Raw genomic sequence first — 13,472 nt, 5'->3', positions numbered from 1 at the left:
TTTGTGTTTTGTTATGTTGGGTTTGTGTTAGTGGACTCCATATTAACAGCCTTTGAGATGACATTGACCATAGATGGAGTAAAGGGAAGGAAGTATGAGTATTTACACCAACATTTGAGTTATGACAGGAGCTTCTGAAGTTGCCATCGTTATATTTGCTAGGGTGATCATAATTTTGTTAGGCCTCTTTCACACTTGCGTTGTCCGGATCCGGCGTGTACTCCCACTTGCCGGAATTACACGCCGGATCCGGAAAAACGCAAGTGTACTGAAAGCATTTGAAGACGGATCCGTCTTCAAAATGCTTTCAGTGTTACTATGGCAGCCAGGACGCTATTAAAGTCCTGGTTGCCATAGTAGGAGCGGGGAGCGGCATACTTACAGTCCGTGCGGCTCCCGGGGCGCTCCAGAGTGACGTCAGAGCGCCCCATGCGCATGGATGACGTGCCATGCGATCACGTCATCCATGCGCCTGGGGCGCCCTGACGTCACTCTGGAGCGCCCCGGGAGCCGCACGGATGGTAAGTATACTGCTCCTCCGCTCCCCACTACACTTTACCATGGCTGCCAGGACTTTAGCGTCCCGGCAGCCATGGTAACCACTCTAAAAAAGCTAAACGTCGGATCCGGCAATGCGCCGAAACGACGTTTAGCTTAAGTCCGGATCAATGCCTTTCAATGGGCATTCATTCCGGATACAGCCTTGTGGCAAGTGTTCAGGATTTTTGGCCGGAGCAAAAAGCGCAGCATGCTGCGGTATTTTCTCCGGCCAAAAAACGTTCCGTTCCGGAACTGAAGACATCCTGATGCATCCTGAACGGATTTCACTCCATTCAGAATGTATTAGGATAAAACTGATCAGGATTCTTCCGGCATAGAGCCCCGACGACTGGAACTCTATGCCGGAAGAAAAGAACGCAAGTGTAGAAGAGCCCTTAAATGAGATTTTCCGAGAGATTTTTACTGATGACCTATCCGTATCAGCTGTTTGAGAAGGGACTGGCTTATTCTTATAGTGTGCAAGTAACCACTGGAAAAATGAATCCAGCCAGCAAATGAGACAATATGGACGATCACAATACATTAGTAAGTGCCTTGTATTACCTTTCACTGCATGATAAATGCCATAAATCATGATCAAAGGCCCTTACTTCTCTGTGAATTCCATTGTAGCTTTACCTGTAGTACAGACTTTATTCAAATGGGTTTAGAAACCCCATTTTTAAAATATTATTCTATAAAGGTTACTGTAGTGCTGCTCCTGTTGAAGTGAATGGGAGCAGCATTTCAGTAATCAGCTTCGTCCACTAGACATTGGGCAGAACTGTTTAGTTTCGGTGCCTTTTTCCGACATTGGAGATACTGAAAAACTACTTATTGGAGGGGGTGACTGGATAGGCCACCAATTAAATATCCTGGAGAACCCTTTTAATATAGGGGAAATACCCTTACAGGAGCCTGATAAAGTGGTTCTAAAGGGTTTCTTCTGCCCTGGAGGACAACTTATGTCTATGCTCTACACGAACAGTCCATTGATTTCAGTGGAATCTGTGAAATTGTTAATTTTCCCTGTGGTGACGCTGAAGTAGACTTGAACATTTCACTACCTGGTTCTCCCACAGATTGCAGCTAGAAACTCTGGCAAATCCCCTCAACGTTCACTATAATGTCCTTTTAAGATGATGTTTTTGATGTTGTTTTTTTTTTTTTTAAGGAATACGTACCACATGTCTAGAAGGTTTTTGCCATTATTTTCACCATTCATACATCGTATCACGTATAATATTCAGATCCGTAGTAATAGTCCAGGTCAGAGTCTTTCACTTGTATAACACTGGATTATTTGGTTCCAATTGCTATACAGTGGGAGACAGGGTCCATGATTGATGGTGTGCGGCAATACCATTAACCTTGATGCCTTGACCAGATTCCAATGTGGATCATGCATTCCTGCCTTAGGGGACAAGACTAAAATGCTCCATTAGGCCTCATGCACATGACCATGTCTGTATTGCGGTCCGCAAACCACTGATCTGCAAATTACACATACCTTACATGTGCAATCCATATTTTTCAACCCACCAAATGGACAAGAATAGGACATGTTCTGTAATTTGTGGAACGGACAGACTGAAGGACCCATAGAAATGGATGGAGCCGAGTGCAATTCACAAAAAATGCGTATCGGACACGGATGCAAAATATTATCATGTGTATGGGGCCTTAGGGTACTTTCACACTTGCGCTGTTGGATTCCGGCAGGCAGTTCCGTTGCTGGATGTGACAATGTGTATGCAAACGGATACCATTTGTAGATGGATGAGGATCAGTCTCACAAATGCATTGCAATACCGGATCCGTCTCTCCGGTTGTCATCCGAAAAAACGGATCCGGTATTTATCGTATTCACATTTTTTAACATATGCGCAGACTGCAAGACCGGATCAGTTTTTCCGGAGCACTTGGGGCCGAATCTATTTCAATGGAAAATAATGCCGTATCTGGCATTCCGGCAAGTGTTGAGGATTTTTGGCCGGTGGAAAAACTGCAGCATGCTGCGTTATTTTCTCCGTCCAAAAGACGTACAGTGACTGAACTGAAGACATCCTGATGCATACTGAACGAAATGCTCTCCTTTCAGAATGCATTAGGATAAAACTGATCAGTTTTTTTTTTTTCTGGTATTGAGCTCCTGTGACGGAACTCAATACCGGAAAAGTGACGCAAGTGTGAGAGTACCCACAGTAATTTGAGTTCATTCTGTGAGCATGTAAGGAGAAGTCATCCTAAGTATTTGAGGTCCATGCCACCGATACTGGATGATTAGTGTGAATTCATACCAAGGTGATTTGTTGCAGAAATTCCTGAAAATAAAATCTGTTCTATTCATCTGAAAGGGGTTATTGGCAAGCTGGAAGATGAATAGGACATTTGCAGAAACTTCATTAATAAATCTGAGGAGAATGTGAATTTCTCCTTAATGGTAGTGTTGCGGTTGACTCTTGTGTCTCCATCTTGGCCTCCGCATCTGTTTGGCCTCCAATATGCTATGATAATTTATTTTATTTTTTTTCCTTTTACTAGGAATACCGGTGGAAATTCAGAAAGCTAGGGTGTCTTTGGGCAATGCTTGATTGGGGGAAGAATATTAATGTTCTAGAAATATATATTACAATTTTATTTACATAGTCCTATTATGGCCTGATCAGAATGATCTTGGAAACCGTCATCAAGCTTGTTGTTGTAACCCTCTATTAGCTTAGCTGATCTATAAATGCTGTTGGACAGTTAGTCTTTCCTATATCCTATTTCCAGAATACAAGTACCAAGACAACGCTCTGCAGGAATATTGAGGTCTGCAGAATCGTGAATAAGAGGAAGTCCGATGTGATCTAAGGTTTACACGTATACAGTCCTATATTAAATTTGCCATTACATTTGACCTTAGATCATTTGATATTCACAGATATAACGCTTTATTATTTGCTTTGTATAGCAATATTCCTGTTTTCTACACACAGAATGACCTCACATCACTCCTTGTTGAGACGCACAGTTTCACCTTATGTGAGCCATACTACAATTCTGCATTTGCTTTTGTTTTTTATAGGTCTTTGATACTGCAAAGCCCCGCACCCCATAATTACTCGCAAAGCACAGAGCCTCACGGAAACTGCTCTTTGATGTGAGTAGTGCTGGTTTTATGAGGTTCTTATGTAATGTGGCTCTCGTAGCTGTTGCTTTATAGCATTGTAGCTAATGGAGAGCATTATGTGTATCTAACTCATAAGATCAGGAGGGTGTAGAACAGATTAGATGGCCATGTTCTAAGGTCAAAATACAAAAATATCACAGTAATATGATTATCAGGAAGTCTTGCATGAACTGTTCATGTATAATGCCTTATGTGTGTTTGGGTAGATATTACTTTTTAACCCAAAAGGCTGGAAATGGAGATGAATACTGATTTAGGTATACTGGCTAATGAAAGATTGTTAGCGGCAACAATGCCTGGCACAATAAATTAGGAATCCTTTTTCACAGACCAATAATCGTTTATCCCTCCATTTTGTACCTGGTTGTGTACAAATGAGCACTGATCAGAGCAGTAGCTAGAGGGGGGCGGCCACCCTGTTCCTACTGCGGGAGGGTGGCTATCAAGGGCACTGAGGCCCCCACTGATCAGGGGGCACCACTGCGGGTCAGACAGCGCCACAACTTTCAACTGTATCTGTGTCCTAAGGATTCCCTTTACCTGTTGGTGGTCCCTTTAACCATCAAGGCTGCCCTGGTGCCAGCTGTGCATGACATTACAATGTCACAGAGAGATGTCATGTGCTTTGCCATCCACAGAAGCATGCGAGGGAAGCCAGGATCAGAGCACAGGAGCTACTTGCCCTGGCTGCCAAACAAAGTAGATGATCCCAGTAATGGGAGTAGTTAGGATTAGTATATCTAAGAGCATCATCATCAGGTCTGAAAGCTGGTCTAAATTCCACTATAGCATACTAAGAACAGAGTAATGGAATACTAGGGGGGCAGATTGATGCCATTAACACTCACTTTTAGAGGGGTCTGCAACACTTTCTAACGCAAACTTCTCTGTCAGCGAAAAAGACAAAGCTCTACTAAATACGTTGATAAGGAGAGCAAAGAGAAAGTATAATTGTAACGGAGTGTGGGGAACAGGGGTACATATTGTCCAATAGCAGAGTTCCTGCATTTTTTTTTTCTTTCTAGAAACCACCTATTTGAACATGGATTAAAAAAAAATACAAATCGGGTGAACTCAAACGCAAAGAAAAGGAGCAAAAGAAAAATATGGTTTCATCTTGTTCCTCTCTAACAAGCTACTTTTTTGTAGTGCCGCAATCTGCTGCTTTTTTTCCACTCATGTCAGGGAATGCCCATCTCATTGACCATTTTCTACATTTGTTTTAGGCGTAGAAAAAGGTCTAAAGGTAAGACAGCTAGGAAGCTGTCTTAAATTTAGCAGGGGCGGATTGGGAACTTAAAGTGGCCCTAGAAAAAATAAAAGCAGCCTCATGTTGCAGGTGGGTCCAAATTGACAGAGGATGGGACAAAACATGTAGGCAGGGCATTTAGAAGTAGACAGGGCCTGCAATACAGTAGTGCATCACAGAATAAATCCCCAGCAGAACCAGATACTACAGGGCAGCACAAAATACTGTCCCCACAAACCACAGCATTCAACTGTATCACTGTCATGAGGATGGTAATTCAGTTAAGGAAGGCACCTGTGGCAGTTGAGCATCAGATCATTATGTACCTGGCCTGCAGCCATCAAGAGGGCTTGAGTGGCCCCTGGGCATCGGCCCACTGTGACATTCCCCTGGAGGGTTTTAATAAATGTGCCCCTATGTCTTGGCTTTTAGATAGTCAAAATCAACACAGCAGTAGCCTAGTGATGGCTAATGAAGAAGACACTGCTAACAGCATAGCACAAGGCAGTTTTTCCTCAACAAGAACATGATAGCTGGTTCAATGATGATGACATAGAGGTATATATAAGTGATTATATTAGCTTACCTAGCAGGCTTACTAGCCACACTAATGAGCTTGACCCCAGTCCGGGTCCTAGCACCACCACTGGTATTGAGTGAAGCAGAATTTGGCCCGAAGTTTATGAAAACTTCGATGTACAACTAATCTGAATTTCTTCGCGCTTCATGGTAACAAATCATTTTTTTCAAAAATTCTGTCTGCTTGCGTTACAAAGTAAAAGTTAGAAGCCCAGGAACGTGAGATCACCTATAAGGCCGTGCAGCTAGCCAATCCGCAGATAGCCAGCCCCTGTGATATCACAGCCCTATAAAACCCTCATCCCGCGTGGTCTCTGCCATTGTCCCGTCAGCTGAGCATAGGGAGAGACGTGGCAAGAGCTCATGCGCTAGGGACAGTGTTGCTAAAAAATGATTAATAGAAGAATATTGGAGAGGGAGAGTGTAGAAAAACTGCAGGGAGACTTATGCCGCGTCAGTTTTATTTATTTAGTCCTACATTTACTTATACCTACATCAGCCGTTAACGAAGATATGTAATTCAATACTAATATGAAGGCCTTTATTATTCCATTGCCAGCGTGCCAAACAATACCATCCAGTCTGCACCCAGGGCCGGTTCTAGGTGAAATTGGGCCCTGGGGCGAAAAACAATAAGGCCCCCCCCCCCGGCCACATGACACTTGCTGACTTTAACGTAATACCAGTAACTGCCCCCCCCCCCCCCCCCCCCCAAATGCACATTTCTCCAGCCCAACTGACTCCAAACAGAACCAGGGCGGGCTAGTACACTGGCACGGGTGAGATGGTGCCTGGGATAGATCCGATCCAGTTTAATCAACCAACCTACCAGACTGGTAGGTTGGTTGATTAAACTGGATTGGGATCCATCCCAGGCACCATCTCACCCGTCCCAGTGTACTGCTAGCCCGCCCTGGATCTGTTTGGACAGTTGGACTGGAGAAATGTGCATTTAGGTGGGTAGGAGGGGGCTAGTTACTGGTAGTACCATTTCTCCAGTCCATCTGACTCCAAACACAAATCAGAACCAGGGCCGCAGGGCGGGCTAGTAGTACACTGGGACAGCCCGGACAGGTGAGATGGTGCCTGGGACTAAGTCAGTGAGTGGGAAACTGGGAATGGATGGATCATGGATCCGAGATCCAGTTAAATTAACAACAATATAACCAACCTACCAGACAGAGACAGTAACTGTGACTGACTGTGTTCTGTTGTAGAAGACTGTACAGTCGTGGCCAAAAGTTTTGAGAATGACACAAATATTAGTTTGCCGCCTCTACACTACAGTAATACACTCGTATAGTGTATTACTGTAGTGCAGCGCAAACATGAAGCGCACGGTGTCATAGCAACCAATTACGCCATGCACTCCTGCTCTGAACAGGAATCCAGCCCGGGATACCACGGACCGCTCTCGGCCGCGGAACACGGCCGTGTGCATTCGGCCTAAGGGTGAGATGGAGCAAATGGAAAGGAACAGAAAAATCCTTCACAGGCTGAAAGTCAATCTTTTTTTTTTTTTTTGTTTAGCATTATGGGGTCACTTAGAATATGGTGGCCTGGGTGACAAAGATGTTATAGCAATTTTTTTAAGCTTCTTAAATTGCTAGCACAGTATGACTTCAACATCATCTGAAAAACCCAGTAGGCTGTGTTTTATTCCTATAGAAAACTGTGTACCTCTGCACAACACAACTGATGGTCTCAAACACATTCTGAAGGTAAGAAATTCCACAAATTGACAAGTTAAATGAAAACCATTCCACGTGACTACCTCATGAAGCTGACTGAGAGAATGCCAAGAGTGTGCGTAACTGTCTTCAAAGCAAAAAGAGCTACTTTGAAGAACCAAAAATATAAAACGTATTGTGGTTTAACACTTTTCTGTTTACAATTTAATTCCATATGTGTTCCTTCTTCAATATGAATCTACAATGCAGAAAATATACTCCTCAACACTGAATTTGCAACATCAAGAAGGAAAAGTAATGGATTTATGGAAATAACAGGATCGATAGACATGTTAATGATATGCAATTTATGAAAAAATGGAAACAAAATATGCAAAACACCCTGATCTATCAAGCATTAGTGAGACACGCAGAAGAGCACGTACTTACATGCCTTGGCATGCTATCAATGAGGTTAATAATGGTTATCTGAGGAATGTTTTGCCATGTCGAATACACTTGCGCATGCAAATCATCAAGATCCGCTGCTGCAGCTCCCTTAGCATTTTCCAACATATGATGTCTCTGATGTGCTCGATGAGATACAAGTCTGGAGATGCTATAGGCCATGGTACCACATTTAAGCCACGTAGCCTGCTCACAGTAGCATGAGCAGCATGTAGCCTGGTTTTGTCCTGTTGAAAAACCGCTTCGGTTTCACCCGAAGTTGCTTGAGACTTTAGTGAATTAATTTGGTAATCACATCTGCATCTTTAAAAACATTTTGAAATAGCAATCCAAAGTCGGGTTTGGTCCTGAGGTACCAGCCGATACCAAACCTGACTTCAGGTTGCTATTTTAAAATGTTTTTAACCCCTTTAGGACCTCCGCCGTACATGTACGTCCAGTCCCCAAACATGGCGCATGCTCGCACGTGCAGCGGGCGCCTTAGCCAAGGGTTTTCTGCTATTTCTGCAAACGTTTTTACAAATATAAAAATAAAAAAAAGTTCAAATCACCCCCCTTTCCTTAAAATAAAAATACTTAACCAATAATAATACAATTAAAATATAACAATATTAAAAGCATACGGCAAAGTGATCAAAAAGTCGCACACACTTCAAATTGGTATCACTGAAAAGAACAGATCATCCTGCAAAAAATGAGCCCTCACACAGCCCCATATACATAACTACCAAAAAGTTATAGTGGTGAGAATATGGTTATAAATTTTTTTTTTGTTTTCCTAAAAGTTTTTTTTTTCCAGTATTAAAATGCAAGAGTATTAAAATACAAAAATTACACAAGTGTGGTATCGTTGTAACCGTACTGACCTGGAGAATTAAGATAACAGGTCTATTTTACCGCATAGTGTACAGTGCAAAAATATATATAAGCCTTTTTCAGAATTGCGTTTTTTCCCAATTTTACCCCATTTGGATTTTTTTTCCCGCTTCCTACTACATGGTATGCAACTGTAAATGGTGCTATTAGAAAGTACAACTTGTCTCGCAAAAAATAAGCCCTCATAAGGCTATGTGAATTGAAAAATTAAAAAGTTAGGACTATGGGAAGGCAGGGAGTGAAAAATGAAAATGCAAAAAAGGAAAATCCCAGGGTCCCCAAGGGGTTAAAGATGCTGATGTGACTACCAAATTTATTCACCGAAGTCTCGCGCCACTTCGGGTGAAACAAATTTTACCTACACAGAGGCAATACATTTTAATGCTGTACGTTAAGTCAGCATTGTTTGAAAAAAAAATAAAACAAGAGAACTATGGAATGAAAAGGCGTGTTACTGGTACTGTAGCTAGATAAATTGGCCATACCAGATGTTATGAAATGTATTCAATTTCATGGGCATGAGCTCATCTTTGTGGTGAGAAGTAAACAGATTTCATTTGAGACTTATGATTCTTCTAAAAAAGTGGAATGTGTTCCCTCAGGAGCTGGTATTGGCATAATCTGTGGATACATTTTGAATTTGTCTTCTGAAGTATACTTTATGGATACTAGTTAACCTTTTGCACACCATTATAAAAATGCTGGCCATAGTCGTGAATTTCCATCTTTTGTCATCAGCCACCTGATGTCCTCACATTGGACATGACAGTGCACATGGATAAACAGAAGACCAGAGAAGAATTTGTATGTATAAGTATATTTTATAATCACAGAAAACCCCAACTAAAGCCTCATGCACACAACCATATTTTGGATCCACGTCCGATCCGCATTTTTTGTGGATTGCAAATGGACCTGTTTATTTCTATGTACCCATCAACACATGTACATCATCTGTGGGCGGTCCGCATCTATATTAGTGTTGGGTGAGTATGCTCTGCTGAACACCTTTTTCACTCGAGCAGCCAATAAACGTGTGGGGAAATGCTGCCACATACTGTAATGAATTCACAGTAGAAAATATAAATACAATGTAGGAATATAAACTGCGTGTCACTGAATAATTATCCTACTTAAAACATAACTTTTAGTAATTATTAATTAAAAATAAGTCCCACAAGAAACAATGTGTATGTTTTGATACCTGCACAAGTGAAATAATAAGGACTTAAGTACAGTAGGACACAAGGGCAAATACATAAATAATCTCATATGCTCAGATTTGGACCAACATAGTCCCACTCACGGTTTGATGGTATTTTCTTATATGGAAATAAACCACGACAGAACAGGTGTAGTGGGAAGGTCCACAGGCATCTTGGTTGAGAGAATTTGAAAATAGAGCGATATTTTCTATTTGCGGGATGGAAAAGGCAGAAGGTGGGGAGAGAAATATCCCTATCAAACTATATAATCCTGCCTAAAAGCGGAGAAATCTCCCGCCTAAATGCGGGAGAATCACCTCCAGAGGAGGCGACCCCACTTATCGGTGGCTTTCCCTATTATCCTGTCCCTGTAAAAGTAGCTCCCAGTGTCTGTACAGCCAAAAATTGAAGTAATTTGAAATTCCCAACGCGTTTCCTCCAATACAGTTGTGACCGGATTCATCAGGGGAAAAAAGAAGATGTAAATATATTGTATAGATGTGGCATAATAGCCCTCAGCAACAATGGCTCTTCTGTTGATAAATCCAACTGGGTAATGCAGAGGGCTATTATGCCACATCTATACAATATATTTACATCTTCTTTTTTCCCCTGATGAATCCGGTCACAACTGTATTGGAGGAAACGCGTTGGGAATTTCAAATTACTTCAATTTTTGGCTGTACAGACACTGGGAGCTACTTTTACAGGGACAGGATAATAGGGAAAGCCACCGATAAGTGGGGTCGCCTCCTCTGGAGGTGATTCTCCCGCATTTAGGCGGGAGATTTCTCCGCTTTTAGGCAGGATTATATAGTTTGATAGGGATATTTCTCTCCCCACCTTCTGCCTTTTCCATCCCGCAAATAGAAAATATCGCTCTATTTTCAAATTCTCTCAACCAAGATGCCTGTGGACCTTCCCACTACACCTGTTCTGTCGTGGTTTATTTCCATATAAGAAAATACCATCAAACCGTGAGTGGGACTATGTTGGTCCAAATCTGAGCATATGAGATTATTTATGTATTTGCCCTTGTGTCCTACTGTACTTAAGTCCTTATTATTTCACTTGTGCAGGTATCAAAACATACACATTGTTTCTTGTGGGACTTATTTTTAATTAATAATTACTAAAAGTTATGTTTTAAGTAGGATAATTATTCAGTGACACACATACTGTAATGCCGTAGCCATGTTGGTTACTGCCATTACAGTGATTGGCTGGCCGGAACGCGTCATCGGGTGCTATATAGCTCCCGGTGACACGTGGTTCGGCTTATACTTAGTCAGGGCGAGCTGCAGCAGAAGGGACAAATAGTGCAGGGACAAGAATTGTTTTTGTTTTTTAGGGAGTTTTGAGTGTTGAAATCTGGCTGCGAAATATATTAGCTCAACGTGCGCTAAATTGCATGCAATTGTTTGGCTGCTGGTGACAGCAGCGGCATTACCTGTGCTACATCTCCTGTATAACGTTAGCCTCTGGTGACAGCAGCGACATTACCTGCGCTACATCTCCTATATAACATTAGCCTCTGGTGACAACAGCGACATTACCTGCGCTACATCTTCTGTATAACGATAGCCGCTGGTGACACCAGCGACATTACCTGCGCTACATCTCCTATATAACGTTATCCGCTGGTGACAGCAGCAACATTACCTGCGCTACATCTCCTATATAACGTTATCCGCTGGTGACAGCAGCAACATTACCTGCACTACATCTCCTGTATAACGTTAGCCTCTGGTGACAGCAGTGACATTACCTGCGCTACATCTCCTGTATAACGTTAGCCTCTGGTGACAGCAGCGACATTACCTGTGCTACATCTCCTGTGTAACGTTATCCCCTGGTGACAGGAGCAACATTACCTGCGCTACATCTCCTATATAACGTTATCCGCTGGTGACAGCAGCAACATTACCTGCGCTACATCTCCTGTATAACGTTAGCCGCTGGTGACAGCAGCGACATTACCTGTGCTACATCTCCTGTATAACGTTATCCGCTGGTGACAGCAGCAACATTACCTGCGCTACATCTCCTATATAACGTTATCCGCTGGTGACAGCAGCAACATTACCGGCGCTACATCTCCTGTATAACGTTAGCCGCTGGTGACAGCAGCGACATTACCTGCACTACATCTCCTGTATAACGTTAGCCTCTGGTGACAGCAACGACATTACCTGCGCTACATCTCCTATATAACATTATCCCTTGTGACAGCAGCAACATAACCTGCTCTACATCTCCTGTATAACGTTAGCCGCTGGTGACAGCAGTGACATTACCTGCGCTACATCTCCTGTATAACGTTATCCGCTGGTGACAGCAGCAACATTAGCTGCACTACATCTCCTGTATAACGTTAGCCTCTGGTGACAGCAGCGACATTACCTGCGCTACATCTCCTATATAACATTATCCCTTGTGACAGCAGCAACATAACCTGCTCTACATCTCCTGTATAACTTTAGCCGCTGGTGACAGCAGAGACATTACCTGCGCTACATCTCCTATATAACGTTATCCGCTGGTGACAGCAGCAACATTACCGGCGCTACATCTCCTGTATAACGTTAGCCGCTGGTGACAGCAGCGACATTACCTGCACTACATCTCCTGTATAACGTTAGCCTCTGGTGACAGCAACGACATTACCTGCGCTACATCTCCTATATAACATTATCCCTTGTGACAGCAGCAACATAACCTGCTCTACATCTCCTGTATAACGTTAGCCGCTGGTGACAGCAGTGACATTACCTGCGCTACATCTCCTGTATAACGTTATCCGCTGGTGACAGCAGCAACATTAGCTGCACTACATCTCCTGTATAACGTTAGCCTCTGGTGACAGCAGCGACATTACCTGCGCTACATCTCCTATATAACATTATCCCTTGTGACAGCAGCAACATAACCTGCTCTACATCTCCTGTATAACTTTAGCCGCTGGTGACAGCAGAGACATTACCTGCGCTACATCTCCTATATAACGTTATCCGCTGGTGACAGCAGCGACATTACCTGCGCTACATCTCCTGTATAACGTTAGCCGCTGGTGACAGCAGTGACATTACCTGCGCTACATCTCCTGTATAACGTTAGCTGCTGGTGACAGCAGCGACATTATCTGCGCTACATCTCCTGTATAACGTTAGCCGCTGGTGACAGCAGTGACATTACCTGCGCTACATCTCCTGTGTAACGTTAGCCGCTGGTGACAGCAGTGACATTACCTGCGCTACATCTCCTGTGTAACGTTAGCCGCTGGTGACAGCAGTGACATTACCTGCGCTACATCTTCTGTATAACATTAGCCGCTGGTGACAGCAGCGACATTACCTGTGCTACATCTCCTGTATAACGTTGGCCACTGGTGACAGCAGTGACATTACCTGCTCTACATCTCCTGTATAACGTTAGCAGCTGGTGACAGCAGTGACATTACCTGCTCTACATTTCCTGTATAACGTTAGCCTCTGGTGACAGCAGCGACATTACCTGCGCTACATCTCCTGTATAACGTTGGCCGCTGGTGACAGCAGTGACATTACCTGCTCTACATCTCCTGTATAATGTTGGCCGCTGGTGACAGCAGTGACATTACCTGCTCTACATCTCCTGTATAACGTTAGCCGCTGGTGACAGCAGTGACATTACCTGCACTACATCTCCTGTATAACGTTATCCGCTGGTGA

The sequence above is a fragment of the Bufo gargarizans genome, chromosome 2, assembly GCF_014858855.1.
Source record: "Bufo gargarizans isolate SCDJY-AF-19 chromosome 2, ASM1485885v1, whole genome shotgun sequence".
Taxonomy (NCBI): Eukaryota; Metazoa; Chordata; class Amphibia; order Anura; family Bufonidae; genus Bufo; species Bufo gargarizans.
The sequence above is the reverse complement of the archived record's forward strand: the minus strand, read 5'-3'. Positions refer to the sequence as shown.